Raw genomic sequence first — 13,931 nt, 5'->3', positions numbered from 1 at the left:
ACCCGCTTATCATAACTTTCCCAACCACCCTAGTAGCTCCATCACTCGTCCTCCAATTATCTTTCCCAAAAGTTCCCTCCTATCATATCCACTATTCCCAACAATGAATATCCACTTAAAGCTCATGACCAAAACTACCCCGTAGAGGTTGCCTACAAGGTTCCTGACTCATACAAGAAGAGCCCTCGGGATAAGCTTCATGTTGAAAATGAAAGGTTCACAGGAAAAGAAGGGAAAGAAGGGATACCCAGGAGGCTGAAAGGCATAGAAAAATCCTTGAAGAACAAACAAGGAAGGGAAGACCAGGGTAGCATGGCTTACAAAGAACTGTTTGTGTCCCCTGACGTTCGCCTGCCCGCGGGGTTCAAAGTGCCAAAATTTAACTTGTATGATGGGTGTGGAGATCCGGTAGCCCACCTGAGGGTCTATTGCAGTGAAATGAGAAGCGTTGGAGAGAAAGATGTCCTGTTGAGGGCATATTTCAATAAGAGCCTAATTGGGGCAGCTTTGGACTGACATATTCGTCAAGATGTTGGTAAGTGGCCTACATTGGGAGACATGACTCAAGATTTTGTTCGATACTTTCAGTATAGATCAGGCGTTACCCCAGACTGCTCCTCCCTATCTAAAATGGAAAAGAAGCCGGAGGAAAGCTTTAGAGAGTTTGGGCTCAGATGGAGGGAACAGGCTTCTCGAGTCAATACCCCGATTGGTGAAGAAGAAATGGTTGAGCTTTTCCTACGAGCCCAAGGGCCCACCTACTTCAGTCATTTGATCCCGGCCTTGGGAAAGCCTTTCAAAGATGTGTTAAAAATAGGGGACCTAGTAGAAGAGAGAATCAAGTCAGGCAAAATCATGAGTTGTTCGAAAGACATTCAGAACATCTCAGTAAGCTTGGGTGGAAGAAAGAGAAACAGAAAAGATGATCCGATGGGCTTTCTCGATCAACACTTCCAGCCTCAACATCGTCCCCATGGATATCTTTATGTATCTGGTGATCCTCCCCAATGCCACTTCTCTCTACGGAACTCCTAAAATCGTACATCACTCTCTCAGTACCCAGCTCCACAAAATGCCTATCCACCCCCACGAGCCTATCAAAAACACCCTAGATCAGGTTTTCGGCCCAATCAAGCATTTAAGAATGAGAGGTTGCTGAAAAAAGAAAAGGCTTTCACCCCATTGGGAGTATCATATGCCAGTTTGTTCCAAAAGTTGAAGCAATTGGACATGTTGAAGCCGATCCAGATAAAAATGCCAAACCCTCTTCCAAAGAAGTTTGATTTTTCTCAAAGGTGCGCATATTGCTCAGATGCCCCGGGGCATGACATAGAGAAGTGTTGGAATCTGAAGAAAGCAATTCAGAAGCTTATTGATGCATGCGACATTGTTGTGCAAAATCCAGATGCAGCAGACACTAGCCAAAGTCCATCGCCTATGCATAATGAGACGCATATGATGGGTATGATTTATTTTGAAAAGGAATATGAGAATTCTTCTGAGAACCTCGGAGGTCCACATGCTACAAAGCTTTCAGCGCTATTAGAGGTTGATCCTAAGAAAGAGCAGGCAAAGGGAACCCAAAAGAAATTTGCTAAGAACAATGTGATGGAGACTTGTGAAGGTCCTAGTATTGTTGATGCAGAAGTCAGTGGCTAAGATGTTGAGTTTGGTGATTGGAAAGACGCTCTTTTCTTGGTTAGCCAGGGAGGAGTTTGGTGGTTTATTTTGTTTTCATTTCTGTTATCCGGATTATTCCAAGGGTTGTAATCCGGATATGGTCTTGTGACTCAAACCCTTATATCCTTTTATTTTTGTCTGGTTTGTTTAGTCGTAGTAACTCCTTTAGTGCTGTCTAGGTTGTTCCAGGTTTGTAACCCAGTTTAGGGCTTGTTTTGTTGTTCAAAAGACTTCACCATCTATCTAATGCAAGTTTCCGTTTTCTGTTATTTATGGTCATTTTGTTTAGTTCTCTTTTCTTTTTACAGTTCTTTCCTTGTTGACTCTAGTGACATGACATGCATGCGTAATTCTCAGCCTGGTCTTAAAAAAAAGAGTCAGTTTAGTCATAAAGCAATGAAACAATTTTATAGATGATATGGACATTTGAGGGAAATAAGTAAAGGCATTTTGAGATCATTTCAAGCCCGAATTGCGTGAAATTGGGGCAAATAGAACATAGAGAAACCCTATTGAAATGCATCTTGCCGCATCAGGTTGAAGCCAACGGCAAGTTTGCCCCAAATTGACAGGGGTCGTTCATGGTAATGAGAGTGAGGGTGTTGTCCAATGGTACTTTGTAGTTAACAGATGTAGAAAGCGAATGCGTGGATATGATTATCAAGTCTGGTGCAATCAAAAGATGATACAAATGTTTTCATTGGTTTGTTTAATTGTGTAGTTTGCACTTGACATGTTTTGGAGATTGGAATGACGAAGGCATTTTATTCTGCTATCTAAACATTTTATCCTTCGTTACCCCTTTGAGCCTTATTTATTTTCTTTCATACCCCTCTTTCGGAATCAGTAGCAAAGATCAGAAACGCAAGCATGAAAGATAAGTGAAGGAAAAAGAGAAAAGAAAAAGAATGAAAAAAGGAGAAGAAAAAGGAGAAGAAAAGGAAAAAAAAAAGAGAAGAAAAAGAAAAAAGAAAAAAAAAACAATAAAATAACAAAAAGAGAAAAGGAAGAAAGAAAAGAAAAGAAGAGGAAGAGGAAGAAAAAGAAAAGAAAAATCACAACAACAAAGTAATTTCTATGACATGAACTACGTTCGACCTGATTCCTTTTAAGGATACGTAGGCAGCCTCACGGTTCGGTCCCATCAAAATAAAAATCCAAAAGTCCCCAAGCAAAGAAACTGGGGCAGAAGTTGTGTTTGATATAAGAAATCTGATTCTAAAAGTTGTAATTTTAAACCCATGTCAAACTGTTTTGAGCCTTTGATACCCTTTCTTTCTAACCCCATCCAAAAGCCCACATTACGGTCTAAAGAAAGACCTTCCGATCAGTCTTCGAGAAATGCCAGGTAAAGCAATGAGAGGTAATGCATATCAGGGGCAACACTTTGGTCCAAGTAGGAAAATGTTAAAAATGAGAGAGTCTTATTGGTGAAAACCTTCACGGACACCGTAAGGCGATGAGAGCTGAGAGAAATAATAAAAATGAGAGAGTCTTAGTGGTGAAAACCCTCGCGGGCACCGTAAGGCGACAATAAGTTGAGAGAAAGAACAAGATGAGAGAGGATTGATGGTGAAAACCCTTCGGGCATTACAAGTCGAATAAGGATTGTAAATCAGATTGGATAATCGGAGCATTGAAGCCCAGTTTCACGGCTTAGAGGGTACAACAATAGTTGAACATCAGACTTGACAGAATAGGCCACAGGTGCATGTCATGGTCGTTAGAGTTGGTATCCAATCTGATAGGTTTCTCATTTGTAGTTTTCTTGTTAGGAATCATCTTTTTCCCTTGTCCTTTACTCTGTTTCTTTTGTCGTGTTTACTTTCTTTTTCTGTGTCTGTTTGGTCCAAACAAGTGAGAAATGACTTCAAAATTTGCCACCAGCTTTCCAAGTGCACAAAATGAGATCTGGCTAACACATCAAAGCATCATAAGTCAGTAAAGAACGACAAGCGCACTGAACTGGTAACAATCAACTTGCTTTGGGATCCTTGTGAAATACAAAGCTTTGGTACATATCAATCCATAGACAATGCAACAAATAGAGGGTGTTAGTTGAACGGATCAAATGTATCTTCTATGTTAAGATTGACAAAAGTGGTTAACTAGTGGCAAGCGAGGTCTTCCAAGCAGAAATCAAAGTTATCATGGCAAGCGAGGGAGCAGTAGACCTCAAGGCCAGGGCCAGTGGTTTAAGTCAAGGAAGAACAGCATATACACTGAGTTGGTAACAATCAACATGTGTTGGGATCCATGTGAAATACAAGGAAAAAAAAGGTGGTAAACCAGTGACAAGCAAGATCTTCCATGCAGAAATCAAAGCTATCATGGCAAGCAATGGAGCAATAGACCTCAAGACCAAGGCCAGTGATTTAAATCGGGAAAGAACAATGTGTACATTAAAGTTGGTAATAATCAATATACCGTGGGGATCATGTGAAACACAAAGGTTTGGTAAATGCCGGTTTATGAGCAATGCAACAGATAGAAGGTATTGGGTCTGAACGGATCAGAGGTATTTTCTGTGATAAGGGTGACACAGAAAGTGGTCAGTCAATAAACAGGCAAGGTCTTTCAAGTTGAAACCAAAGTTATCATGGGAAGTGAAGGAGCAATCGCCTTCAAAGTCAATGCCACAAAGCAACCACCATATTTATAAACTCACAAGTTTTCTTTGTTTGAAACAGGGACAAATATTGTGTCCAAATCAAAGCTTGGAAGATTGAATTTTTTTCAAATGTCATGCCCAAATTTTGTCAGCACAAAGGCGGTTTGAGAAGGGGAAAGGAAAATTTGTTCGATCTGTAGGAACCCTCCATGAGGAAAAGCATGGTTCAGAGGCAAGGAATTTTGTTCGTCATGCATACATCCTCCAGAAAGAAAGCATGGCTCAGGTAAGTTCATTCTCGGCTCTTCAGGACTCTCCTGGATAATGGGATTTAGTTTTAAGTGTTCAGGACCCTCCTGGACAATGAGATTTAGTTCTAAGACCTTCATAGAAAATAAGATTTAGTGTAAGTTTTACCTTTAGGAAATATGATTTAGCTTTGAAGTTGTCACTCTTAAGGTGAGATTTAATTTGAAATTTTCAGGACCCTCCTGGAAAATGGGACCTAGTTTAAAATTCAAAACAATCATGAGTAGTAACATCTAGCATAAATGTACCCCAAAAGAATATAAGTTGGTTTCAAATTTTTTTTCTGTAGATAGAATTCAGCTAGGAGTTGTCAGGACCCTCCTAGAAAATTGGACCTAGTTTAAAAAAATGAAACAATCATAAATAGAAAAATCTAGCATAAATGTACCCCAAAGGAATATAAGTTGGTTTCAAAGATTGCATGTTTAAGATAGGATTCAATTAGGAGTTTTCAGGACCCTCCTGAATAATGGGACCTAGCTTTAAGATTTCCATTAGATAACAAGATTTAGCATAAGTTCTGTTGTAGGGTAATATAGTTTAGCCGTAAAATTGTCACTCTTAAGATAAGACTTAATTTTTGATTGCCAGGACCCTCCTGGATAATGGGACGTAGTTTAAAACTGACTTGGATAACAAGATTTAGCATAAGACATACCTTCAGTAGATATAATTCAGCTTTAAAATTGTCGTTTAATTAAGAGTTGTCAGGACCCTCCTGGATAATGGGGAATAGTTTAAGACCGACCCTTTTAGATAACAAGATTTAGCGAAAGTAACACCTTTAGAAGATATAACTTAGATTTAAAATTGACATTTAGTTAAGAGTTGTCAGGACCCTCCTGGATAATGGGGAGTAGTTTAAGACCCTCTTAGATAACAAGATTTAGCGAAAGTCATACCTTTAAAAGATATAGCTTAGATTTAAAATTGTCGTTTAGTTAAGAGTTGTCCAGACCCCCCTGGATAATGGGATATAGCTTTCAAATTCTTAGTAATATTTGGTAATATGATTCAGTTTAACACTCACATATGCGCCCAGCTACCAAACAGGGGCAGAAAATTTTCTTTGTTTTGTCTATTTTTGTTGAAATCAGGGACCCGCTTGGAGAACAGGGAGAAGCAAGTCAATTTTCAGCAATCAGGTGCCTACCTGGAGAGCAAGGGAATACAATTCAAGTTTTGGCAATCAGGCGTCCACCTAGAGAACAAGGAGTAACAGTTCGAGTTTCAGCGATTAGGAGCCCGCCTAGAAAACATGGGAACACATTTAAGCGCAGCAGTCAGGAGCCCGCCTGGAGAACAAGGGAGTATAATTTAAGTTTTAGCTTTCAAATTCTTGGTTTGTCTATTTTGAAGTCAGGAACCCGCCTGGAGAGCAGGGAATACTTTCAAGCGCAGTAGTCAGGAGCCCACCTGGAGAACAAGGGGATACCATTCAGATTTCAAGTAATCAGGAACCCGCTGGAAAAACGAAGGGAAGAAGCAATTCAAGCTCAAGCAATCAGGCGTCCACCCAGAGAACAAGGAAGGGCAATGGAAGATTCCGCAATCAGGCGTCCACCTGGAGAACAAGGGAATACGATTCAAGTTCAGCAATCAAGCGTCCACATGGAGAACGAAGGGAACAGGCAATTCAGATATCCGCCTGAAGGAGAGAGAGAGAGAGCATCTCAAGAATACAATTCGAGTCAGCATCGAAGGAACGACTGAGGGAAATGCAAATCAACAAGGCAACAACAGTCACAAGACCAAGTTTGAAAATAAATCTTTGTAAAGCATAAATTATAGCTTAGTCTAGCTTCTTCATTTTTGTCATGGTGTAATAAGGAGGACATTACGTAGTATCAGCAGTAGTAAGAGTAAAACTGCAATTTCATGGTAGTCCCAGCTACCAAACTTGTTGAACTACACGCAATCTGATTCCCCTATAACCCGGAATATGTAGGTTGTCCAAAACCAAGACTCGGTTGCACCCTTTCTCTTTTTTCTTATCCTTATTTCTTCCCTTTTGAATAATAATATGTTCAAAAATTAGTCACATGGCTCACCTTATCTTTGCTTGAAAACTCTTCATGTTTCAAAACAAATAGGGGCAGCTGTGAGCACATAATTTTTGATAATATTTAATTTTTTTTATCACTTCTTCTATGTAAATATTTTAGGGGTTTAAACCTACAATTTTTAGCTTTGTTGCACTTTTTATTATAGGGTAAAAATACAAAATTTAAAAGGTGAATTATTACTATTAATATTATATTATTTTAAAATAATAAAAAAAAATTCCGATTTTTTTTTAATTTTCAGGAGTGATTTAAAAAATAGAAAAAGGGAAGTATTGAATAAAAAAAATAAAAGTAAAAGTAGGTGGAATTCTCTTTTAAAAAGTAAAAGAAAGTAGAAAATTAAAAAAATAAAAGTAAAGTTTTGTGGAAATTTTAAAAAAATAAAAAGTAAAAGAAAGTTGGAATTAAAAAACAAATATAAAGGTATCTGAAAATTAAAAAAATTTAAAGTAAAAGAAAGTAGCATTTTTAAAAGAAAAGCAAAAGAAAGTGGATTGTTTTTTAAGAAAAGTTAAATAAAGTGGAATTCTCTTTTAAAAAGTAAAAAAAGTGAGATTTTAAATAAGATAAAAGTAATTAAAGTTGGAATTTAAAAAATAAAAGTAAAGAAAGGTGAGATTTCTTTTTATAAAAAAATAAAAGCAATTTGTAAGTGGGATTTCTTTTAATTAAAAAATAATAAAATATTAATTTATTTATTTTTTTAAAAAATCTCGAAAATTTTGCTATAAATAGGAAAAGGAAAAGAAGAAGAGAGGAAAAGAAAAAAAGAGGGGGCGGAGAGAGCGGTATACACTGAATATACACTCTGGATACACTGGATATACAGGGGCAGAATTCATTTTGGAGAGAGTAAAAAAGATAGAACCAAATTTTCTGAAATATTGAGAGCGGAAGAACACCAGAGAGAGTTCAAAGCTAGAAAGAGAAAACAAAGAGAGATTTTTGGACTATTTTTTTTCTCCATTTTTACTGGTTTTCTCCGTGTTGCTGGGATTTGTGGATTGAGGTGTTGAAGCTACTGTGTTGGGATTTCTGCTGCTGTATTTTGCTGTTTGTTGTTGCTGATTGCTTACCCCATTTTTTTGTTCTACATACCAGGTACATGTCCTGAAACTCGATGTATGTAAATATCCAGTTGAAAATGAATGAAGTGGAGGCCTATTGTTGTTAAAGTGGAGGCCTATTGTTGATTTACTGCTTTCATTATACTGTAATAACCGTACTGATGGACTGTTAATTATAAGTTTGTGCATTTGAACCGTTAAGTGTGTGTTAGATATTTAGAAATGCATATGAGTTTAGTTGAGTATTCGTTGTAATAATTCCATGCTGGACTAACAGAATAGTTTCTATTAGTTTAGTTAATTTCCGATTTTCCTAGATCTATATAAATGGTATTATCAAGCTGTGATTAATTAGGCTGTAGACTGTTAAAGTAGTGTGATACTTCTTCTGATCATGGGAGCTTTATATTTAGTAGTGATGATGTGAGTTAATCTATAATTCTGAGTTTGAGTGGTTGTGTGTGGGTTCGAAATCAGAAAGTTAAAAGTAGATATGAGATATGTAATTCGTAAGGTTAATTTAGGCAATCCATTTTCGTCCAGCATCCTTAATTCTCGAGTTTCAATTCTCATATGTGGTCACGTTAGTGTTTAATCAAAGTTCATGAGTCAGCATTTTAATAAAAATGAGTCATAGTAGGGAATTTGAAATTTGAACTAGTATGCACCATGTTTGAAATTGTGATCATAGGCAGTTTACGTGGGTCATGAAATCTGAAATCAGTTGTTTTCCAACTTATGTTTAATGTTGCATTGAATTTATTTTACTTGCTAGTTAATTTTAGTAGTAGATTCATCAGATTTATGCTCTTAATTAAATTGAAATTTCATTTAGTGTAAAAGACAGGGCTTAACAGGCTAGTCCCTAAACGTTTGGGCCTCAGGATAATTGATGCACGGCCCAGGCCAGTTTTGGCCTCTTTCTCATTTAGGCCTGGGCCAAGGTCTGTTTTGGCCGATTTTATGGTGTATATCTGGTTTTAAATTCCCTCTGCTGGGCTCACATCGGAGCCCAATGGTCGGATGTTGGTGCAAAAATATTACTTAGTTTGCATCAGTCTAGTAACAAATTAATTAGGGCCTTTCTTTTATTTTAGAGATAAATTAAGTAGAAAACTATAGATTGCTCTGGGTTTGCACTTTAAAATAATAAAACGGGATAAGCCTCGCTAAACAAAACACATAAATTGCGGGGTCCTCGATAATTGTATATATTAAAATACTTAGATTTCGGGACGGGCCGTTTAGTGAATTTCACGGCCTTCCCCAAAATAATAACGCGTTAGTCTCTTTAGGCGCGTATTTTAATAACATTACCTCCCTAAACTCGGGTGCGCATTTATGTGACCCAAATCCAAATCCCAACAATGTTAAAGTATGTCCAAAAACCACGGGGGCATTTATGTGACGTGGTTCAAGACTTGTTTTAATGACGTTGCAATTTTCTTTAAAAATGAATAAAAGCGGTTAAGGTTAAAATTTGCACATAGGTTCATAATTGTAAAAAATCAGATAATTTAAGCCAAATATAACAGTTGAGCGACCGTGCTAGAACCACGGAACTCGGGAATGCCTAACACTTTCTCCCGGGTTAACAGAATTCCTTACTCAGATTTCTGGTTCGCGGACTGTAATACAGAGTCAATCTTTTCCTCGATTCGGGATTCAACCGGTGACTTGGGACACCATAAATCTCCCAAGTGGCGACTCTAAATCTTTAATAATAAATCCCGTTTCGATTGTCCTTTAATTGGAAAAACTCCATTATGCCCTTGCGGGTGTAGGTAAAAAGAAGGTGTGGCAATTTTTATCTTTAAACTCGATTTTTTATTAAAAAATTTATTAGTTGAAATAGGGCAGTAGGTCATATATTTAGAAAAATCTTATTTACTATCTTCCCATTTAAATTAAAAAAAGTCTTACCTTTCAATTTTAATTAAATGTTATTATACATATTGTCCTAAATTGTCAAATTGCTTTATAATAGCTTACCACTTGACTTAACCACAATGCACATGCTATTCTTTTAATAGATATCAGCATGTCGTATCTTTAGAAAAATCTTATTTACTATCTTTCCATTTAAATTTTAAAAAAATCTTACATTTCAATTTAAATTTTAAAAAAATCTTACATTTCAATTTAAATTAAATGTTATTATACATATTGTTCTAAATTACAAATGGCTTTATAATAGCTTGCCACTTTGCTTAACCACAATGCAAAACTTTATTTCTTTAATAGATATATAGATTCAAATTATTTAATTTTAATTCAAAATTTCTTATCTTTGAATTTAATATATTTATTACATTTATTTTTACAGTGTAAAACTTGATTTTGAACTACTTAAGAAAAGATGTGAATTTGGATTAAATATTACTTGCGTTAATTATTTTTCCTCCTTCTTTCCATTAATTATTAAAGGGAAGAAAGGTAAATCAAAATTTGAATTAATTTGTTTCCATTTTGATTTTAGTAATTAATCATCTTTTTGTTCTAAGTTTGCCAAGTGGCTTCTTAATAGCTAGCCACTTGGCCTAATGAAATGCAAACTTTATTCCTTTAATATATACTAGTATTAGTACCCGCGCGGACGCGCGAACACTAATCATGTCAAAAATTTAAGTTATTTTGATTGTATGTAAATAATATTAAAATTTACACTTTCTGTAGATATAGATAATCATTGGATATTAACTACATGAAAAAAATTAACCATTTCTTCTGTTTTTCTTTTTTGATACCATTCTTGTCGGTGTCATTGGATCCTAAAAATAGTCAGGAAGCAAAATAATAACTCATATTTATGGCCAAACAATCAAATATTGAGATAATGAATGACTCTTTGGATAAGACGTAACTCTTTTACTACTATTTATACTCTTACATGGTGTGTTGATATCTCTTAAAAAATATTTCTTTCTTAAAATTTCAGTTTCTACGACATTATTTTTCAATAAAAATTATTTTATAATAATATAATTGAAAATATTATTCTTAATTCAAAACTCGTCTTATTTGGTTATCTAAAAATATAAAAAATTCTTTAGCTAGTGAATTTTTTTACTTCATTTTGATATTTGACATTAATCATGTTAAATATCTGAGTTATTTGAATTATATGTAAGCAACCTTAACATTTAAACTTTCTAAATAATTATAGATAATCGCCAGATATTAATTAAGAAACACTACATGAAAAAAGACTATCATTTTCTGAATTCTCGTAGTGATAATTTTATTTTTGCACTATTCTCATAGGTGTCATTGGAACCTAAAAATAGTCACAAAGTGAAATAATAACTCATATTTATGGCAACGCAAAAAGGTTGACACGATATAAACTATTATTTGATTACGACGTGACTCTTATACTACGACTTGAACTCTTATTTGGTATGATTTTATCTTTAAAAAAATATTTCTATTTTAAAATTTCAATTTCTAAACTGTATATATATATTATAATAATAATGATTATCTTTATAATGATTCAAGTGAAGATATTATCCTTAATTTAAAATTCACTTTAGTCGGCTATCTAAAAATTTAAATGATTCTTTGACCGGATTTATTTCAGTATGACTCCATTTTAAGTTTATCGATATCTCTAGCCCTAGAATTTGAATTTTTAATACCCTATATATACAAAAAAAAAATTGTTCTTTGAATCATTAAATGTTAAATTAATTGATTATTATTATAAAATATTGCATATATTATCTTAAAATTGTCAGGTAGTTTATTTTTCGACACCATACTTGGCTTAACCTCAATGCAAACTACTCAAGTTGCATTTCAATTCAAATTCAAATATCATATCAATTTGTTAGTAATATTGATTTTTTAAAAACGATACATAATGTAAATTTTAAAAAATATTCTAAGATATTCTTATCTTATAATCTATGTATTTGAATTGAAAAAAATATTTGAAATCGATGAGATTAACTTTAAAAAATTTTATACTCAACAAAGATGAAACATAAAAAGAAATTTGTTTTCATATTTTATTTCTCGTTTTTAGATCTTTCTAATATTTTTTCAATATTTATTTTCTTTTATCTTATTTTTTATGTCATTATTTCTTTTGTTACAAAAAATTAATTTATTTCACTATAAAAGGATGAGTTTTAATAAAAATTGTCTACATATGAACTTTTATTATATTTTTATTCTTTGGTTGAAATTATTTCATATTTTTCTTTTGGCTTTATCTAATCATCCTAAATAGGTGATCACCCGACCACTTGAATTTAAAAATTAAATGATGTATAATTTATATATAATCCATATATAATATGTGTAAAATCGTGTGTTGTTGGTATATCATCTATTTATATTAGCTATAAAAAGTAAACAATAAATATGGCTGGTATTATGTAAATATTTCATAAGATTTTGGTTTTTTGAGTTTATACATGATATAACTTCTATTATAATAATTTTAAAACTCTCTACTAATGTTAAAAAATATCTTATCTTTTTATTATCTTTGAATTAAAAAAAGTAAAGAGTTTTTTCGAAATAATTTATTTAAATTAAAAAAAAATCACGTCATACTAATTTTTTCTTTATATATACTCTTTGTTACACTTAAAAGTCGCTATAGAAACTATCAATTAGAAAGCAATTTTTCTCGTGTTGAGTTTGAAAAAAAATCTTTCACATAATCTAATGATTCAAAAACTAATATTCTTCAACGAAAAAAATATTATACCCTTGCAATATGGCTTGACTACAGCTAAATGAAGGGGTTTCAACTTATATCCTTCAATTCCTTGAGTGTGCTAAATTGAAATTAATGATAGCAATTGTATAGCCAAAGTTTTGTCATTTGTTTGATATCCGTTTATGCAAATTGACTCTTCAAATAAATATTCTTCAAGAAGAAAAAAGAAATATTTTTTTTAATATTAACCGATTTTATGATGTTGCTTTCTCCAGCATGTATGTTTACTTTATTATATATGTAAGTAAACTTTTATTTGGTTTTGTAAACTTTTTTTTTGTTATTTAGATAAACATAGACATACCCTATATATTATGTTTATTTAAAAGAATTTTGTTTTATCCAAATCTAGCTATAGTGTTTCAAAGAACTATACTTATAGGATTTTAAATGTGAAAGAGTTTTATAGTTATATAGAGTAGTTTTTTTTTTTGCTAGAGGTGAAGTAGTATTTAAATAATTAGAAAAAATAACAAAAGTTCCTAACATAATTGCATATGATCATTAATCAAATTAAGTATGATACATGATAAAAAAAGTTAAATTTAATTTTTAATTTAAATTCAAATTTTAGAACTTTACCTATAAATTCAAAATTATCTTTTAATTCAAATTCCATATATATATATATATATATATATATATATATACTATATTTTATTTAACTAAAATAGTCAAATATAGAATAAAGTTACTATATACTATTGACATTTATTAGCTTGCCACTTGGCTTAACCATAATGTCAATTATATATGGTAACTTTCTTGTTTTAGTATATATATATATATATATATATATATATATATATATATATATATATATATTTGAAATTATTATAAAAAATATAGATAAAAAGGAGAGAAATATGGATGTGCAATCTCTGTGATTGAGAATATATGCTTTGGTAAAATTCTCGAAACAACAACAACAACGACCCAGTGAAATTTCACTAGTGGGGTCTGGGGAGGGTAGTATGTATACAGACCTTGCCCCTACTCCGAAGGAGTAGAGATGTTGTTTCCAAAAGACCCTCAGCTCAAGAGAACAAAAAGACAAAAGGAGACAAAATCAGTAACACCACAGAAATAATAAGAAAAATAGGAAAAATAGGAACAACATGAAATCCAAAAGAAAGATACACAACAAAAGCAAATAGTATCCCTACCAAACTAATCCCACAAAGTTATGACATAAGGCAAGACCCAACTAACTACTAACCTACAACTTTAATACTCGACCTCCACATGTTCCTATCAAGTGTCATGTCCTCGAAAATATAGTAGTAATATTAATCTTTTTAGCTATACATTCGTGTATTTTTCTTGTCCTAAAAAATTGCAGAAATCACGTGAGGCAAAACATCTACTTCTTAACCCATATTTTCAAGTACGTTTCTTACTTATTTTAAAACTAAAATTGATATACGTAGAAACTATACAAGAATTGCTATGATTCATACTAG

The sequence above is a fragment of the Nicotiana sylvestris genome, chromosome 10, assembly GCF_000393655.2.
Source record: "Nicotiana sylvestris chromosome 10, ASM39365v2, whole genome shotgun sequence".
In the NCBI taxonomy this organism is placed as follows: Eukaryota; Viridiplantae; Streptophyta; class Magnoliopsida; order Solanales; family Solanaceae; genus Nicotiana; species Nicotiana sylvestris.
The sequence above is the reverse complement of the archived record's forward strand: the minus strand, read 5'-3'. Positions refer to the sequence as shown.